At 39.6% G+C, this 21,161-nt stretch overlaps 1 long non-coding RNA gene across 1 annotated transcript; it reads right to left on the bottom strand.

Annotated features, from left to right (window-relative positions):
• Positions 1-1,347: 1,347 nt before the first annotated feature.
• Positions 1,348-11,411, bottom strand: LOC145529014 (uncharacterized). Its single transcript, XR_014070834.1, has 3 exons — positions 10,446-11,411; positions 5,023-5,879; positions 1,348-3,863 (listed from the first exon to the last, which is right to left on the bottom strand). It is a non-coding gene; the product is annotated as an uncharacterized LOC145529014 (long non-coding RNA).
• Between the last annotated feature and the right edge of the window lie 9,750 nt (positions 11,412-21,161).

Below are 21,161 nucleotides of genomic sequence, written 5' to 3'. Positions count from 1 at the left end.
ATAAAAGAGTCAAATAGTTTTATAAGTCCTGTTTTGAAAACAGCAGTATGCCGTCCACCTCTCCTCACCATTTTCTGCTCCTCAGAAGTAACTATTTTCAACTCTTCTTTATTGAACTTATCAATATTGCTTCTGTTTTTTATGTTTTGGTTTTTTAGCTGCAAAGCAGGTGGGATCTTAGCTCCCCAACCAGGGATCGAACCCTCATCCCCTACATTGGAAGGCAAAGTCTTAACCAGTGGACTGCCAGGAAAGTCCCCATTTTCAACTCTTTTTAGCTGACTCTTTTGGCATTTACTTCTATATTTCTAAATGACACGCTTATGTGGCTATCTGTTGGTATATAGATTTCACCTTCCCTGTCCTCTCCAAATGGCTGTGTTCTGATATTTGGTTAAGACAATATTTAGTGTTTATATTGCTATGACTATGTAAATATTGCTCACATGTGAGCCATGTGATATACCCATGATTTCTTTCTTGCACAACTTTTTGTTTTCTCTGGCCCTCACGATGAAATTTTTTTCATTTGGTTTTCTACGTACTTAATCATCAATTCAACCCAAACTCCCCATTAATTGTCTACATCTCTTCTCAATACATTTGGTCATGTTAGGTATTCTCTCAGTTTCATCTTCTTGAAGAAATCTCCCCTGGAACCCTCTCATCTGCTCCAACCTAGACTGGTTACTCTCTAAGCTGCTGCAGAGCTCTTGTTCTGGGAATTCTCTTTGGCATCGTCGTAGAGATTCCCTTTTCTTCTCTTCTGGGTTGGATTCCCTGCTCCTGCATCCTGTGTGACCCTTTTTCTTGGTTTCTTCTTTTTCTGAAGAAACCCATTCTCTGTTAATCTCATGAAAAAGAGTGTTCTTAAGATAGTCTCTTTGTCCTTAGTTTTCCAAAATTTCATGATGCTGTGCCTTGATCTGGATCCGTTTTCATTCAACGTCAAGGACTTTGGTGGACTCTTCAATCTAGAAATCCTTGTCATTCAATTCTGATAATTTTTTTGATTGATTATTTCCTCCTCATCCACTCTTTATTCTCTCACTCTAGAGTCTCCAGAATTGATCCTTTATTAGAAAAAAAATCATTCTCTTTTATTTTCCATGTCGTTTTCTTTTGCTTGATTTTCTAGGTTTCTTCAACTTCACCCTACAAACTTCTATTGCATTTTTTTTAAGATCTTATGATACTTTAATTTCTAAAAGTTCTTTTGGAGTTTTCCTTTTTATTGCCTCTTGTCTTGTTCTATAGATGTGATGTTTTCATTTATTCCTTTTAAAATATTAATGATAATGTGAGGGAATATTTTTCTTCTCTTTGCATAGTCTCTTGTCCTCCAAGTTTTTTCTTTTTCCTTTTTTTTGTTTGGGCAGATATATTTCCACAGATAACTGACGATCCTTAGTTCTACATACAAGAGTAGGGCACCAAAAAGCCAATCAGAGGCTCTGAGCATGTGTTGGACACATTTGAGTTCCACTGGACATAAGCAGATCTCTGTGTTTCTGACTGGATTCTTTCTTTGAGTTATCTCAATATCGTAGGTTTTTCCTTTTAAGGCTATCAGCCTCTGCAAAGAAGCCCCCTTCAATTTCCTCCCTGAATAGTTCAGCTTGGCTGCCAGCATTTAGAAGCTGAAAGAGGAAAGAGGCTGACCTTCAATATGTAAATATTTACCAAGCATGGGAATATTTTGTATAATATTGTGTGGTTTCTGTCTCCTGAATGGAGCCAGATTGATACAATAACTCTTCCTTTAACTGAATCTGGTGTTTCCCCATCAAGAGACCCTTGATTTTACCCTGTCTAACGAATAAACCTCCAGTGTTAATGTGTTGAGTTGAGGTCACCAAATCTTGAACCTTAGTGGCTTCTTCAGTGTAAATCACAATGCTTCTTGGTTCTCCCCCACTGCTGACTTAGGCTTTAGCTTTCCAGGTTCTACTAAGACAGTGATCATTTTTTCATCTGTTTTCCAGCTTCTGATCTCTTATTGCGGTCTCGTCTCCCATTCTTTATGTCCTTGTGAGATTATGCCTCCTTTATTATTATTTTACTAGGTTTAGGGAAGGAGCAAATGCATGTATTCAAAATGTCTTCCTTATCTGGAAACTTTCCTGTAGTCTCTCAGAACCTATTTATCCCACATAGATTCATGGAGTGCCTCATATGGCTTAAGCACTCGGGACGCATCAGTGAACAAAGCAGAATATCCTTGTACTTATAGTATTTACATTTGTGTGCTTGTATGTATATGTGTGTGTGTGTGTAAAGAGAGATAATAAAAATAAACCTAAATACATAGAGTATATATTAGGTATTATGTAGGTAAGGTAGAAAGTACAACAGGAGGAGAGAGTATGGAGAAAACGGAACGCTCCTACACTGTTGGTAGAAATGTAAACTGGTATAGTCACTATGGAGAACAGTATGGAGGGTCCTTAAAAAAACTAAAAATAGAATTACTATATGATCCAGAAATTCTACTTGTGGGCATATATCTGGAAGAGACAAAAGCTGATTCAAACAAATACCCGCACCCCAATGTTCATAGCAACACTATTTACAATAGCTAAAACATGGAAGCAATGTAAGTGTTCATTAACAGATGAATAGGATAAAGAAAATGTGATATGTATATACAATGGAATATTACTCAGCCATAAAAAAGAATTAAAACCTGCCATTTGTAGCAATATGAATAGATCCAGAGATTATCATACTAAAAGCAAAGTAATTCAAATATCTGATATAACTTATATGTGGAATATAAACAAATGATACAAATGAACTTATTTTTAAAACAAATTAGACTCAGACATAGAAAACAAACTTATGGTAACCAAAGGAGAAAGGAGGAGAGGGATAAATTAGGAGAATGGGATTAATAGATACATAGCACTATACAGAAAATAGATAAACAACAAGGACCTACTGTATAATGCAGGGGACTATATTCAATATCTTATAATAATCTATAATGGAAAAGAATTTGGAGAACACATATAAATATGAACCACTTTGCTGTATACCTCAAACTAACACAGTACTGTAGATCAACTATACTTCAATTTAAAGAAAGTGCAGCAGGAATCAGTAGTAACTGGCAGGGGGGAAGATTGCAGTATTTATTAATAATAAAATGACCAATGTAGGTCTTATCAAGAAAGTAAAATTTGAGCAAAGACTTGAAGAAATTGGAATCATAAATATGTATATTCCTTGTTGGATGGGTTTCCACATATTTTCCACAAGTTTAGCCTCTGTTTATCCTTAGCTTAAAGGGAGACCAAAGTCTTCTCTTTATTTTGCACCCTCACTGTACTTGGCTTTTAACTCTTCAGAGGACCCAACCTCACTAGCTGCCTACATGCCTGGAGAGATATTTGAACTTAGGGGCTAACCAGCCATATTCTTTTGGGTAAAACACAATTCCTGAATCTCAGTTTCTCCATTTGTATGTGGGAATGATGGTGAATCACTGGGCCTCATTCTCTACCTGGAAGCTAGTACCCATTTCTTCTAAGGTTAGTAAAACAAAAGCACAATAAAAATCATGTGATAAGCATGACATCCTTGATGATAAGAGAGACACAACCCACATTTTTTTTTGGCAGGGAGAAAATACTGAACTTATCTTGGACTTTAGATTTACTAGGGGCTTCCTTGATAGCTCAGTTAGTAAAGAATCCACCTGCAATGGAAACTCCAGTTCGATTCCTGAGTCGGGAAGATCCACTGGAGGATGGACAGCTTACCCGCTCCAGTATTCTTGGGCTTCCCTTGTGGCTCAGCTGGTAAAGAATCTGTCTGCAATGCAGGAGACCTGGGTTCAATTCCTGGGAAAGGAAGATCCCCTGAAGAAGGGAAAGGCTATTCACTCCAGTGTTCTGGCCTGGAGAATTCCAAGGACTCTATAGTCAATGGGGTCACAAAGAGTTGGACACGACAGAGCGACTCTCACCTCACTTAGATTTACTCTGGAGTATACTGAAGTAAGCTGGTTTAACCCTACCAACCCCACTCAGCCACCCCTCAAGCTCCCACCCACAGTTTTGCAGGCTGACCATGATCAATTGGCCAAGCAATATTCTTCCATCCAGGGTCACAATCAAAGGAACTAACTTTGAGTGCTTACATGCCCAGTACTATGCTGGTGCTTTGCCTGTTGATACTCACAACAGTCTAATAAGACATAAGTTTCTAGCCCTAATTTCAAATAAGGAAACTGAATGGTAGAGTTTTTGAAATGTGAACAGATTAACAAGAAAATAAAAACCCCATTTTATTTAGTAGGTATATTATTATGGGTTCTTCAGAGAAAGAACCAAAGGGACTTTTACCTACCCATCTCCCCATCTATTGACTGATGAACAAATGGATAGGTTTACTATAAGGAATTGTTTCACATGATGATGGAGGCTGAGAAGCCAAAACCTGCAGAAGCTATTATCTATGCAAGCTAGACACCTGGAAGAGTGGGTGGTATAGTGCCAATGTTCCATAAAACATTCTGAACTGCAACTCCAGGAGGCTGTCTTCTCAGGCTGTTGTGAGTGTCAACAGGTGAAGCACTAGTATGCTACTCACCCATGTTGATATATCTGTAGTTGTTATATATTATATATGACTAAAATTTCCTGATGGCTCAGTGGTAAAGAATCCACCTGCCAATTCAGGAGACATGGGTTCTATCCATGGCTCGAGAAGACCCCTTGGAGAAGGAAATGGCAACCCACTCCAGTATTCTTGCCTGGGAAATCCTATGGACAGAGGAACCTGGTGGGCTACAGTCCATGAGGTTGCAAAGAATCAGACACAACTGAGTGACTAAACAACAACAAGTGACTAATATTAACATAATACATGCAACATAGATGTAGTATTATAGCTATTCATCATTGATAAATCTATAGTTATTCATCCATTCTCATGCTGATGGACATTGAGCTTGTTACTGGCTTTTTGCTATGAATATTCTACATCTATCTCCTTGTAAACATGAGCAAGACTTACTCTAGAATTCGAAGTTTTGGGTCACAAGATTTGGGTCACCAGTATCTTTGATTTTATTCAGTTCAGTTCAGTTGCTCAGTTGTGTCCCACTCTTTGTGACCCCTGGACTACAGCACGCCAGGCTTCCCTGTCCATCACCAACTTCAGTGATGCCATCCAACCATCTCATCCTCTGTTGTCGCCTTCTCCTCCTGCCTTCAATCTTTCCCAGCATCAGGGTCTTTTCCAAGGAGTCAGTTCTTTGCATCAGGTAGCCAAAGTATTGGAGCTTCAGCTTCCAATGAATATTTAGGACTGATTTCCTTTAGGATTGACTGGTTTGGTCTCCTTGCAGTCCAAGGGACTCTCAAGAGTCTTCTCCAAAGCATCAGTTCTTTGGCACTCAGTTTTCTTTATAGTCCAACTCTCACATCCATACATGACTACTGGAAAAACCATAGTTTTGATTAGATGGACCTTTGTTGGCAAAGTAATGTCTCTGCTTTTTAATATGCTGTCTAGGTTGGTCATAGCTTTTCTTCCAAGGAGAAAGCGTCTTTTAATTTCATGACTACAGTCACCGTCTACAATGATTTTAGAGCCCCCCAAAATAAAGTCTGTCACTGTTTCCATTGTCTCCCCATCTATTTGCCATGAAGTGATGGGACCAGATGCCATGATCTTAGTTTTTCGAATGTTGAGTTTTAAGCCAACTTTTTCACTCTCCTCTTTCACTTTCATCAAGAGGTTCTTTAGTTCCTCTTCACTTTCTGCCATAAAGGTGGTGTCATCTGTGTATGTGAGGTTATTGATATTTCTCCCGGCAATCTTGATTCCAGCTTATGCTTCATCCAGCCCAGCATTTCTCATGATGTACTCTGCATATAAGTTAAACAAGCAGGTTGATAATATACAGCCTTGACGTACTATTTTCCCAATTTGGAACCACTCTGTTAACTTTATTAGACATTAATAAAATTTCCCCCCAAATGGTTGTACCAATTTACAGTCTCACTAGCAGCACAGAAGCGTTTCCACTGTTCCATTTACTCACCAACACTTGATAGTTTCAGACCTACTTTCTAACGTGCTCTTGTAGCTTTAATTCCCACTGCTCTCCTTCATTAATCTTTGATTTCAGCTAAATTCTAGTACACACTAATACCTGAATATATTCTGTAATGTACTTCCTTTCTCCCTCAGTATTTATTAAGTAAGTACACTATGCCAGAGGCCCAGCTAAATATTGGGAAAAAAATATGAAAAGACATAGCTCCTGTTCTAAAAGACTTTATACTTCCCTGGAGGGACAAGACTTGCAAAATAGGATTTAGAATATAATTGTTATGATGAAAGTCTGTGTAACTTACAGTACGCAGTAAGGCAGAAGCAGCACACAAATGTTCCTCCATGTGGGGCAGGGAAAGGAAAGAGAGTGGGGAGGGAGGGTCGGCAGAGCCTTCCCAGAGGAGATAGTTTGACCATGCTTTCACTCTGGAAGATCTTGTCCTTTGCATGACAAGCTCCAAGGCCAACTCCACACAAAATTTTCCAGTCACCCAAGGGAAGTACTTTGCGTTTTCCTTACGGCCAGCATTATACAGTCTTGTATTGTTGTAGATATCTGAATATGTATGCCTTACCTCTTCTACTAAACTATAAATTCATTTGTGGGAGGTGTTTCTGTCTTAGACATCTGTCTGTCTTCCACCCAGCCTGGAAGATTACTGACACACACTGTAAATTCAGTCAATGTTGCTGAATGAAAGATTAAAACCAAAGAGTACGGGCTAAATCATTTGGCTTCCTTTCTGTCAAATGCTTGACTTTTGAAACATTTTAACTAATTACTAAATCAGACTGATTTGGGGCTATTATCTAAGTAACAGGAAGACTTTAAAAAATCCTTTATAAACATTTATTTTTAAATTTAATTAATTAATTTAAAAAATCTATTTCAAAGTCAGTTGCCCAAATTCTTTTGGTGCAAAACAACGTATTATGTAACCTTATAAAATCTGACCAATCGAAAGGACTTTCTCTGGTCTTGTTTCCTGCTTCCTTATAAACTCTACATTCTGATTTCAAAAGATCTTGCCAACATTAGTTCATTATCACTGTACGCATCAGCAGAATAAAAAATTTGGCATATTTTTTTGGTATAGCAATGGAGAAATGAGGTCAAAGCAATTTAGGACTTGAAAGCTAGTGACTTTTATACTCTCTATAGAATGTCTTTCTCTTTCTCTTCCAACCTGACTTCTCACCCCATACTGAAACTGACAGTTTGATTTTGTTCCAGACTTTGTGAGAAACATATACTAGCTATTAACTAACAAACCTATATGAAAAAATTTCATAACTTTTTATACATACCCACTTCAAAAAATTAGTGATACCAAGGGAACATTTCATGCAAAGATGGGCTCAATAAAGGACAGAAATGGTATGGACCTAACAGAAGCAGAAGATATTAAGAAGAGGTGGCAAGAATACACAGAAGAACTGTACAAAAAAGATCTTCACGACCCAGATAATCACGATGGTGTGATTACTCACCTAGAGCCAGACATCCTGGAATGTGAAGTCAAGTGGGCCTTAGAAAGCATCACTACGAACAAAGCTAGTGGAGGTGATGGAATTCCAGTTGAGCTATTTCAAATCCTGAAAGATGATGCTGTGAAAGTGCTGCACTCAATATGCCAGCAAATTTGGAAAACTCAGCAGTGGCCACAGGACTGGAAAAGGTCAGTTTTCATTCCAATCCCAAAGAAAGGCAATGCCAAAGAATGCTCGAACTACCACACAATTGCACTCATCTCACATGCTAATAAAGTAATGCTCAAAATTCTCCAAGCCAGGCTTCAGCAATATGTGAACCGTGAACTTCCAGATGTTCAAGCTGGTTTTTAGAAAAGGCAGAGGAACCAGAGATGAAATTGCCAACATCTGCTGGATCATCAAAAAAGCAAGAGAGTTCCAGAAAAACATCTATTTCTGCTTTATTGACTATGCCAAAGCCTTTGACTGTGTGGATCACAATAAACTGTGGACAATTCTTCAAGAGATGGGAATACCAGACCACCTGACCTGCCTCTTGAGAAACCTGTATGCAGGTCAGGAAGCAACAGTTAGAACTGGACATGGAACAACAGACTGATTCCAAATAGGAAAAGGAGTATGTCAAGGCTGTATATTGTCACCCTGCTTATTTAACCTATATGCGGAGTACATCATGAGAAATGCTGGGCTGGAAGAAACACAAGCTGGAATCAAGATTGCTGGGAGAAATATCAATAACCTCAGATACGCAGATGACACCACCCTTACGGCAGAAAGTGAAGAAGAACTAAAGAGTCTCTTGATGAAAGTGAAAGAGGAGAGTGAAAAAGTTGGTTTAAAACTCAACATTCAGAAAACTAAGATCATGGCATCTGGTCCTGTCACTTCATGGCAAACAGATGGGGAAACAGTGGAAACAGTGTCAGACTTTATTTTTCTGGGCTCCAAAATCACTGCAGATGGTGATTGCAGCAATGAAATAAAAAGACGCTTACTCCTTGGAAGGAAAGTTATGGCCAACCAAGACAGCATATTAAAAAGCAGAGACATTACTTTGTCAACAACGATCCATCTAGTGAAGGCTATAGTTTTTCCAGTAGTCATGTATGGATGTGAGAGTTGGACTATAAAGAAAGCTGAGCACTGAAGAATTGATGCTTTTGAACTGTGGTGTTGGAGAAGACTCTTGAGAGTCCCTTGGACTGCAAGGAGATCCAACTAGTCCATCCTAAAGGAGATCAGTCCTGGGTGTTCATGGGAAGGACTGATGTTGAAGCTGAAACTTCAATACTTTGGCCACCTGATGGGAAAAGCTGACTCATTGGAAAAGACCCTGATGCTGGGAAAGATTGAGGGCAGAAGGAGAAGGGGACTGCAGAGAATGAGATGGTTGGATGGCATCACCGACTCAATGGACATGGGTTTGGGTAAACTCTGGGAGTTGGTGATGGACAGGGAGGCCTGGCGCGCTGTGGTTCATGGGGTCACAAAGAGTTGGACATGACTGAGCGACTGAACTGAACTGAACTGATGAGACCAGATGCCATGATCTTAGTTTTTTGAATGTTGAGTTTTAAGCCAACTTTTTCACTCTCCTCTTTCACTTTCATCAGGAGGCTCTCTAGTTCTTCTTTGCTTTCTGCCATTAGGGTGGTGTCATCTGCATATGTGAAGTTATTGATACTTCTCCCAGCAATTTGATTCCAGCTTGCCTCATCCAGCCTGGCACTTCACATAATGTACTCTGCATAAAAATTAAATAAGCAGAGTGACAATATATAGCCTTGACATACTCCTTTTGCAATTTGCAACCAGTTCATTGTTCCATGTTCAGTTCTAGCTGTTGCTTCTTGACCTGCATACAGGTTTCTCAGGAGGAAGGTCAGGTGGTCTGGTATTCCCATCACTTTAAGAATTTCCCAGTTTGTTGTGATCCACAGAGTCAAAGGCTTTGGTGTAGTCAATAAAGCAGAAGTAGATGTTTTTCTGGAACTCTTTTGCTTTTTTGATGATCCAACGGATGTTGGCAATTTGATCTCTGGCTCCTCTGCCTTTTCTAAATCCAGGTTGAACATCTGAAAGTTCACGGTTTACGTACTGTTGAAGCCTGTCTTGGAGAATTTTGAGTATTAGTTTGCTAGCGTGTGAGGTGAGTGTAATTGTGCAGTAGTTAGAACATTCTTTGGCATTGCCTTTCTTTGGGATTGGAATGAAAACTGACCTCTTCCAGTCCTGTGGCTACTGCTGAGTTGTCCAAATTTGCTGGCATATTGAGTACAGCACTTTCACAGCTTCATCTTTCAGGATTTGAAATAGCTCAACTGGAATTCCATCACCTCCACTAGCTTTGTTTGTAGTGATGCTTCCTAAGGCCCACTTGACTTCACATTTCAGGATATCTGGCTCTAGGTGAGTGATCACACCATCGTGGTTATCTGGGTCATGAAGATCTTTTTTGTATAGTTCTTCTGTGTATTCTTGCCACTTCTTCTTAATATATCTGCTTCTGTTAAGTCCATACCATTTCTGTCCTTTATTGAGCCCATCTTTGCAAAAAATATTCCCTTGGTATCTCTAATTTTCTTAAAGAGGTCTCTAGTCTTAAACCTAGGTGAGAATATTCCATATTGGCTTGTAAATCCTCTGTGTTAAAAAGACTAATGTGCAACCTTCCCAGATTTTAGATTGGGAAAGAGATACAGCAGATACCAAAGATATCCATACGCATAGACTCTTTGTTGCCAACTCAGCTACACTGGTGACTTGGACATATCAGTGGAACCTTAGTCTGAAGCCAAAATATAGTAACAGGTTTACCTTACAAAGAATTGGAATAGAAAATGATAATCTTTCATGAAGGAAGATAAGAGGTAAGTACTTGCCTATCATAGTGAGAATCTTTAGCTTTTCCTTCATGAGGGAAATTCTCTTTGCATCTAGCCTTCTGCCCAAGATGGGAGATTCTAAGAAAAAAAAAGTTTCTTTTCATGAAGACATTTGCAAAATCAAGTGTAATGTTTTTATCTTCTTTGAATGTTTCACAGAAAAAGCTATTGTTGCAATGATTTAGTTGCCACAAAAATCAAGAGGAAACACACAGGAATTCACTCATCTCACTCTGGTGATGGAGGACCAGCACACAAGACCTACAGTAATGTTTCCAAACTTCAAGGTGAGTGTAATACTTCCTGTAGTTACTAGACTTGTATGAAGAAAGCGGACCTCTTCACAACATTATATTCAATCAGGGGCTTTATAAGAATGGTGTGTGGGATAAAGAGGATGGTGAGTTTCTCCAGTCAGGCGTAGGGTCTAACATTCAGTGGTGCCAGAATGCAGAAGCCAGAGGGAAAATGACGGCTTCAGGCAGGAATCAGCAGGACTTGCCTCTGCTTCTTCTGTCAGTAGTTTTCTTCTTTCCATTTTGTGAGACATGCATTTCTCTGTCACTGTACCATATATTCATTCCACTTTACCCTCTGTTTGGGAAGAAAAAGACACCAGACCCTTCATAGCCCTGTTCCTGGTCTACTACCGAAGGGCTTACCTTCAATTATCCTTAGCTTGAACATCCATACTCCTCTCCCCTCAGTCTGGCAACTTAGTGAATGATTCAATAAAAGGAAAATGTGTTGGTCAACCTTTTTCGGGTGCCAGTAAAAGGGATACCTTCCTACCTTTTGGATTCATCCAACAAAGCTAATAAAATTTTCTAAATCCTATATTTCTTAGTCTGTGAGTTCAACTGACTTAATCACAGATTAAGATAAAGTATCAAATTCAACCTCAGACAAACCAGGCAATGCCAAAATTTTGACACTATCATTGAAAAGAGAAGTAGTTCTCCTGTTCAGCTGAGCATGCCTACTCTCAAACAATTTAAAATTCTAGAATTTTGGAACTGGTAGAGACCTTTGTCCTTGTGAGTACCCCTTAGTCTTGCTACTCATGAGTCTTGCCTCCAAAAATGTCCGCTTTATGTGAAGTGGGACTCTGGTGGAGCCAGAATTTTTTCTGTTACCTCTTTGTAATCAGAGAAAACGCAACTGGCTGAGATCGTTGTCAGTATGTGGGTGTGGCTGGGGAAAAAATACCCTCTGTGACCAATAGTTCTTTCATCACTGTACTCTGCTTTCATACTGTTGCTCATGAATAAAACATATTCACAGGACATTTTGTACTTTTCTTTCCTTATTCAGTTTATGCAGATAGCCACTTCCTTTGGACAGTAATACAGAAACCTCAGTTCTGTGTAGCTAGAGATGAAGAAAAAGAGGCATGAAGAAACTATAGCATTTGCTGAAGAGCACTTGATGGGACCCTCTTAGAAACAGGATGAAAAGTCACAGTCCTGGACTCTGGGTCCATAAGTTGGTCTGTTTTCTTCCCAGTGAAAAGCTTGTTTACTAAAGAAATTCACAGTGACTTTCTTTTGGGGGGCTTTCTTTTGGGGACTTTGTCTTGTCTTCAAGAAGAAAGAAAGGAAAGGAGAGAAAGAGAATCAGAGTAGTTTCAATTTTTTACAAAACTACAAACTTGGGCCAGTTTGAAAATATGAACATTCCATAAAGTGAACATGAATTCTTTGATTTGGTAACAAGTATAAGGTAAATCATATGAAAAGTCACACGCAACCAGTGCAGTTAGGTTCAATCTGAATGGAGTTAAGACAGCCACATGTTCATCCTGAGATGCTGGGAGGAGCTGGGGCTGGCCTGACCAGATTGTGTCACCTTCAGTCACTGACCTTTGGGATCTTTGAAGTGGCTGCTTGGCCCAGGCGGGGTTTTCCCATAGCTGAGTTACACCCACGCCAACTTGGCTTGTGAAATGTTTACAAGCAGTTTTAAATAATATGATAAAAGGCGCAGATATATCCAGAGGGCTTTAAAACCACCCTCTCCTAAGTTATCAGGAGGATTTTCAACAGGTTTGGCCCTAATATTTGCAGAGCTACGGCAAGAGAACAAACAAAGGGTCAAATATTGTGTTCAAATATTAAGAATTTACAAACGAACCTGACAAAATGTTAAAAGAGGACAGAGATGTCATCTTTGCTTCTGCTGCAACACATAAATGCCTCCATATTTTAAAGCCTAGATTTGGATTTAGAATTCCCAAATACCACAGAGTTCCATACCAGAAAGTGTGGCAAGATCTGGCTCCTGAGTTCCAGCCTCTAGACCCTTCCCCAGGCCTCCCCACTCTCAGAGGTCCTTGTGCTCCTACAGGCTAACTCTCTAATCCGCACATTTCAGTTCCAGTTTTGTGCCCTTCAAACAGCCATACCAGGGATGTGGTGACGTGTGCACAGGTGGTGCAGTCCACCCTTAGAGGGTAGACCAGAGAAGAGGCCCACACAGGCTCTGGAAGCGGGTTTGAGGCCACTTGGGCAAGAAGTGCTAGGGTTCCACATCCCCAAAACCTAGTGAAGAAGGAGGGGAACACAGATTCAGGGTGGACACAGCCGCTTGGTCCCATGGATGCTTCCACCTATTGAAAGAAGGATCAAAGAGGCCCTAAAACCTGGGACTTAGGACACAGATTCCTCTCACCTTGGTCCAAGTATGAAAGTGAAAGTCGCTCAGTTGTGTCCGACTCTTTGCAACCCCATGGACTATACAGTCCATGGAATTCTCCAAGCCGGAATACTGGGAGTGTGTAGCCTTTCCTTTCTCCAGGGTATCTTCCAAACCCAGGGACTAAACCCAGGTCTCCCATATTGCAGGTGGATTCTTTACCAACTGAGCCACAAGGGAAGTCCAAGTATACTACTTGGTCCAAGTATACTAACTTTCAATACCTTTTTTTACAGAGCAGTATTGCCTTATTTTTTTCCTTCCAGTTATACTGAGATATAGTTGACATACAGCACTGTGTACACTTAAGGTGTACAGCATACTGATTTGACTTACATACATTTCGTGATGTAAGTCTAATCAGTATGCTCTACCCTGAATATTCATTGGATGAACTGATGCTGAAGCTGAAGCTCCAATACTTTGGCCACCTGATGGGAAGAGCTGACTCATTGGAAAAGACCCTGATGCTGGGAAAGATTGAAGGCAGGAGGAGAAGGGGACAACAGAGGATGAAATGGTTGGATGGCATCACCGACTCAATGGATATGAGTCTGAGCAAGCTCCGGGGGTTGGTGATGGACAGGGAAGCCTGGTGTGCTGCAGTCCATAAGGGTCACAAAAAGTCGGACAAAACTGAGCAACAGTATCACGAAATGATAATCACAGTTAGTTTAGTGAACATCTATCATCTCATGTGGACAGAAAATTAAAGAAAAAAATTTTTGCCTTGTGACAAGAACTCTTAGGATTTACTCCCTTAACAACTTTCATATGTAATAAGCAGCAATGTTAATTATATTTCTCATGTTGCACATCCCTAGTACTTGTTTATCTTATAACTGGAAGTTTGTCCCTCTTGACCACACTCATCAGTTTCCCCATCTCCTACCCCTCACCTCTGGTAACCACAAATCTGATCTCTTTTTCTATGAGTTTGTGTGTTTTTGAAGGATAACTGACCTGTAACACAATATTAGTTCCTGGTGCACAGCACAGTGACTTGATGTTTCTATACATTACAAAATGGTCACCACTTACTCATTTTTATTAAAGAAATACATATACACAAAGCAGATCAAATGGTAAGGATGAGTTTATAATGGGAAGTCAAATCTTTTTTCCTCTCTGAATCACTCCCAGAATTTTCTTCAATAACCCCAGATTATGTTTTCACTTCTGTTTATTAATTTATCAACTTTATTATCTTTTTTATATAAACAATCTTATTCTACTGAAGGGTTTTAAACAGGAAAGTGACAAGCAGATGTGCATTGTAAAAGATCACTGTGGATATAGTGTGGTGAATAGACTACAGGCACAGGAAATCTATTAGGAAGCTATTTCAGTTCAAAGGAAAGCTACTGGTGGCAGCAGAAAGAGGGAAGAGGACAAACTGAACAGATACTTAGGAGTTACAACTGAGAGGATAGATAGAATTGGTAAGTGTGGAAAGGAGAAAGAGTCAAAGATGATTCCTTCCTTATCTTTTCCTTGGTAGTGCTTACAACAATTATGATGAATTGGGTATTTGTGTGATTGTTTAATGTTTGCCTTCCCTACTGGCTTATAAGCAACCCAAGGACAGGGGCCAGTCTTATCCAACACCTTATCTCTGTGTTCATGTGCTAGCATAGTATATGACACACAAAAGTGTTTAAAAACTGTTTATTGGTTAAATTGTATTTTGGGTTATAAGCAAATGAGTTTATGGTGGCATCATTCACCAAGTTCAGGGCATGGAGGAAGAAGATGAAATGTGGAGAATGAGTTTTGACCATGCTGAGTTGCAGGTTCCTGTGAAACATCCCAGGGGAAGTGTCCTGGAAGTGATTGGAAATGCATGTCTAAACCTTGGGAGAGACAGATGAGCTGGAGAGATGTGGGAGTCAGGAGTGTAGAGAAGACAGTCAAAGTCATGGAGGATTTGAGACAGCCAAAGCAGAAGTGAGCCCAGCTGGTAAAGAATTCACATGCAATGCAGGAGACCCCAGTATGATTCCTGGGTTGGGAAGATCCCCTGGAAAACGGATAGGTTACCCACTCCAGTATTCTTGGGCTTCCTTGATGGCTCAGATGGTAAAGAATCCGCCTGCAATGTGGGAGACCTGGGTTCAATCCCTGGGTTGGGAAGATCCCTGGAGGAGGGCATGGCAACTCATTCCAGTATTCTAGCCTGGAGAATCCCCTTGGACAGAGGAGCCTGGTGGGCTGCGGTCCATGGGGTTGCAAAGAGTCAGACATGACTGAGCAACCAAGCACACAAACCAGAAGCTTAGAATAAGAAAAGAGATCCTAGGAGAGTGCTCTGAGGAAGTAATATTTAAGGATTGTGCAGAAGAGTAGCAATTGACAAAGGAGATAGAGAAATGGACAGAGTGTTCTAGGTAGGAGGAAAACCAGGAGAAATTGGAGTCTGAAGTTTAAGAGAAGAATTTTAAGAAAGAAGGAGGGGTCAACATGTCCAATGCATCTAGGAACTCAAGCAAGGAAGGTAACCAATAATCAGGGTCAATTCAGTGGTGGGCAAAAAAGCCAGAGTGAATTAAGGTGAAAGTGGAAAGAAAATGAATTTAGCAAATGTAAGTGGCTCATTCAAACTCATTTATCAGACTAGTTCACTGTCATCTTTAAAATCAGTTTAGATTTCAGAGAGGATAAAATGAAGAACATGAATTAAAAAAAAAAAAAAGAAAGGGACAATAGAGTTTGACTGTAATCAAGCCCCACTTCTCATAGGTAGATGAGGGGATACCAGAGAGGTGAGGCTAGGGCTGAGGAGGTGGCTCTGGGGTGCATGCCTATAAGAGGAGGAGAGTAGAGTCGAGAACTCTGATTAGTTCATCATTTTGCTTTGTGTGTGCTAAGTGGCTTCAGTCATATCTGACTCCTTTGCAACCCCATGGACTGTAGCCCACCAGGCTACTCTGTCCAGGGGACTCTCCAGGCAAGAATATTGGAGTGGGTTGCTGTGCCCTCCCCCAGGGAGTCTTCCCTCTGATTAGTTCATCATTTTGCCTTAGGTCAGCCCTAATCATCACCTAATTCTCTGCCCAAGGGAAAAGGTCAAAGGACTTATTACCAGGGTTTAGCTGATGTAATACCACCTCTCACAAATAGATTTTGTTAAGGTCCTCACTCAAGCAGCAAGAAGATAAAGCTCTGCTGAGAAATTTCAGGACATTTCACTAAGCTTCTCAGTTTCTCCTCTGCAAAGAAGCTAACCAGCGATGAGAGCAAAGAATGTTGCTTCCTTTTGTTGAGAATTTGAGATTAATAATCAGCTAACCTTTTTTTGTGGTTCAGGAATTTGATTTGTTGTGTATAATCATTTGTGCCCCTTATCTTGTTAAATCGTTGTTGGGAAGAACTAATAAAAACATTTGTGTGAACTGCTTCAAACTTTAAAATCAATGATAAGAATACAAGCAGACACTTCCTTCCCTAAAGGTTAATAAATTAAACATTAACCTAAAGTCCCACTTACTACTGGAGGTTTACACATTCAGCCCAATTGCTAACTAGAAAAATGGAAGATAAAGTATAGATTCCGGCCCTGATCTTGAAATTTCCTGATCCAAAATTTCCCGCTTTTTGGAAAAGCTGGCATGAACAATGACTTTCCAAGCCTTAAGTACAGAAAACCAGACCCTCACAACAGCCCTGACCCCTAAGGTCTCAGACCAACCTCCTCGTGACACTGGATCCTAACAACCCTTCAGTAAGGAGGAAGCATATTTATTCCATCAACTTTGCCTAGGTAGCCTGTTCTCAGTTCTTTTGCTTCCTAAAGCCTGCACATCCCTTGTTTAAGAGTCAGAAAGAGTCTCTTCTTCCTTGCATTCTCTATGCCCATTTCCACCACCTTGTAATGTCTCCTACCGTATAACAGTTGTTCCGGACAGGTTAAAGTTGATTTGAAAAGAAAGCTGAGAGAAGAGAGTACAGAAAGTCAAATTTCTACTCAGAAAGCAACATCTCCATGGCACGTATGAGATTCTTTATCAATAGGCACAGTAGTTCAGAAATCAGGCAAAATTAGAAGTTATAAGAAAGCTGTCCTTTCAAGGTACTTCAGTAACTGTGAAGATGTTTTTGCATATATATATTTTTCACAAAGCTCTCGAAGTGGACATACGTGATAATGAGGATTAAGGGGCTTAGAGGCAGGCTCACAAATACAGGAGATTGGAGTCCAGAAAGATAAGTCTGCATTTCCTTTAATCTTTACCCATCTCTTTACTCCAGTTAAGTGTCCTCTGGACCCCATAAACATTTTTCGACTAATGTTTCCACATATCTTTATAATTTCCAAGAAGGCCCTTAAGTCTGTCCCTAGAATTAATTCATTCAACTTAAGTTCCTTTTATTTTCCACCACTGAGCCAAGCACTGCTGATACAAACAGGAATTAGACATGATCCTCAGTGTCAAGGAGCTTATGGTTTAGTGGTGATTCAAGAAAAAAGAAATTTGAACACCACTGGAGATCTAAAAGCATTTTTAGAAATGTAAAGTGATAACATCTGGATCTTGTTTTGTAGATAAGTTAACATCTTCTGATTTTGTATTACTGAAATAATGACTGCAAGTCTAAATCCACCTGTGTATGCATGTAACCTTAGACATTTACATGGTTAAGTTTTAAACTGGTCCTTAAATAGGGGTTTTGCAATTCATTCATTTTTGAGTTTGTTTCTGAGGTATTTCTTAATACTGAAGCACTTACTGGATGATTTAAACATACTCACAAATTTTGAGAGTCAAAAGGCATATCTGAAAATAAGTACAGGGTACAGTGTCCAAGAATTTCCTGTTCTCCCTAGCTTTGATGGCTTTGTTTGTCTTGTTCAAAGAGATATTTGACCATTACGTAGAACTCATATTTAACAGACAGCTTTGCAAAGCTGAGTTGTGATATTTTCTCTTTTGCTGATCCATTTTACCATCTGAAGAGTGTTTTTACAGTTTAGCATCTGGACTCTTCGTTTCAAACACATGGGGTTTGAAATTGAGATACACAGTTAAAGTGAGACAAAAGTTCATGAGGCTTCACCATAATTATTTAATATTTATTGTTTATCTTTCATTTTTCTAATTATTAACTCAAAGTTTTGGCTCAAATGATTCTAACCTGTAATCTGTATACGATCAGTCTTAATGAATCCTTAGTAGATTAACCCAGAGGTAGACATAGCCTATGAACTTGAAATCAAGTTATCTTGTAGAAAATAAATATTCCAATTTCATTTCATTCTTTCATTCACAAACATTTATTCAGGGCCTTCCAAAGGATAGGAACTGTTCTAGGTGTTGAAAAGACATCAGTGAACAAAACAGGCTCCCCCAGGGAGCTCATTTTACTGGAGCTTACATTCATTTGACCAAAACCCCCGAACAGCCAATTTTGAGAACGGATTCCACTTTTTACGGGAGAAGGGAGATACATGACAATAATCCTAAATCATTTGAAAGCTGCAGCATGGCAGAGTCAAAGGGTCTCTGGATTTGCTATCAGGAAACACTGATCATAGACGTCCTGTACTCATTTTCCTTGTTGTTTTCTGGGTCTTAGTTTTCTCATCAATTAAATAATGGCATTAAATTTCATAATCTCAAGAGTCTCTTCTGGAGTGAATAGTCTATTATTCTACAATATGTAACAGGCATTTACTTGACTAAGGGAAATTCACATACAATGAAATACACAGATTACAGAGATTTCTTTTTCAAAAGTACAGAAATGTCTGGGAGCCATCTTAAACTTCTCTACCTTCTGTTGCTACGGTATGGTGTAGAAGTGTTTTTTACGTTCAGAGTAATGATCCTGAGGCATTGCAGGATGCTGAATCAGTAAGACAAGGCTTAATTATGTTCATTAGACTACCTATTAAAGCAAGAAAATGACTGAGGCGATATAGAGAGATTTCAAACAAAACTGTCTTCTCATAACACAGTTAATCCGAAACCCAATTAACCAGTATGCTCCAGTCCAAGAGTTTACAGTTTTCAGACTTATTTATTCTTCTTTACAATCATGACCAAGTCACTGATCCAGATCCCAGCCATTTCACACTGATTGCACTAAAATCAGTGGATTATGTCTCCTTCAAACAACATGAGATGAACTGAGAACTTCCAGATGTACAAGCTGGATTTAGAAAAGGCAGAGGAATCAGAGATCAAATTGCCAACATCCGTTGGATCATAGAAAAAGCAAGAGAATTCCAGAAAAACTTCTGCTTCATTGACTATGTTAAAGCCTTTGACTGTGTGTATCGCAACAAACTGGAAAATTCTTAAAGTGATGGCAATACCAGATCACCTTGCCTGCCCCTGAGAAATCTGTATGCAGATCAAGAAGCAACAGTTAGAACTGGACATGAAACAATGGACTGGTTCCAAATTGGGAAAGGAGTACATCAAGGCTATGTAGTTTAAATAAATAAGTTTATTTAATTTATATGCAGAGTACATTGTGTGAAATGCCAGTTGAAGGATAAGCTGGAATCAAGATTGCTGGAAGAGATATCAATAACCTCAGATATGCAGATGATACTACCCTAAGGGCAGAAAGCAAAGAGGAACTAAAGAGCCTCTTGTAGGTGAAGAGGAGAGTGAAAAAGCTGGCCTAAATTCAACATTCAAAAAATGAAGATCATGGCATCCAGTCCCATCACTTCATGGCAAATAGATGGGAAAACAATGGAAACAATGACAGACTATTTTCTTGGGCTTCAAAATCACTGTGGACGGTGACTGCAGCCATGAAGTTAAGACAGTTGCTCCTTGGAAGGAAAGTTATGACAAACCTAGATGGCATATTAAAAAGCAGAGACAGTACTTTGCTGATGACGGCCCATATAGTCAAAGCTATGGTTTTTTCAGTAGTCATGTACGGATGTGAAAGCTGGACAACAAAAAAGGCTGAGCATTGAAGAATCAATGCCTTCTCAACTGTGGTGCTGGAGAAGACTCTTGAGAGTCTGTTGAACAGCAAGGAGATCAAACCAGTCAATCCTAAAGGAAATCAACCCTGAATATTCATTGGATGAACTGATCCTGAAGTTGAAGCTCCAATACTTTAGCCACCTGATGGGAAGAGCTGACTCATTGGAAAAGACCCTGATGCTGGGAAAGATTGAAGGCAGGAGGAGAAGGGGACAACAGAGGATGAGATGGTTGGATTGCATCACTGACTCAAGGATGTGAGTCCGAGCAACTCCGGGAGTTGGTGATGGACAGGGAAGCCTGGCGTGCTGCAGTCCATGGGGTTGCAAAGAGTCAGACATGACTGAGCAACTGAACAACAACCACCACCAAAACAATCACTTCAAAGACAGGAAAAAAAGTTATTTAAATAAGAAACAGACTTATATAAGACCTATATAAGTCTTTTTATGTTAAATAAGAAACAGATTGAGTGAAATGATACAATTCTGAGTTGTGTGTGTTTTAAATGAAGGGGCCAAGGCCCAGGATAGGTTAGACACTTAAAGGACTAGGTGCCTGAGACAGAACAGACACCAAGAGATAGCTCAGTAGACAGAAGGCATATAAAGTGGTAGGTGCTCAGGAGAGCTGGGAATTTTTCAGGAGACTAAAGGCAAGCCTGGAAGACATTTAAAGAGGCAAGAGCTGGGGTATGAGAACATATTTATTAAAGAGGCAGGAAAAGGGAGTATCTTGTCAGGGGCCTGGGTAGGAAGAAAGAACATCCACTCCTTCTCTTCTCCATGTGAAAGAAAGAAAGGAAGAGAGAAAGAAAGAAAAAATATGAGCCAAGTGATAAGGTTCTGAGTTTTGTTTTACAACATTCCAGATGTATTCTATCAAGTATATGTGCAACTAAAAAGCAAGTGAAAATAAGAAATAAAACATCTCTTTTCCAAGTATGCTTTTACTTCAATAAATCTTAATCCTGTCTAAATTCTAAGCATTAAAATATTCGAAGTAAGGGTCTCTGGAAAACATGCCTCGCTGATAAGGCTGAGTGTTGGAAAGGCTGCAGTGGCACTAG

This window comes from Giraffa tippelskirchi, chromosome 2, assembly GCF_054371585.1.
Source record: "Giraffa tippelskirchi isolate mGirTip1 chromosome 2, T2T-mGirTip1v1.2.pri, whole genome shotgun sequence".
Taxonomy (NCBI): Eukaryota; Metazoa; Chordata; class Mammalia; order Artiodactyla; family Giraffidae; genus Giraffa; species Giraffa tippelskirchi.
Note: the sequence above shows the minus strand (reverse complement) of the source record. Positions and strands in the feature narration are given on the sequence as shown.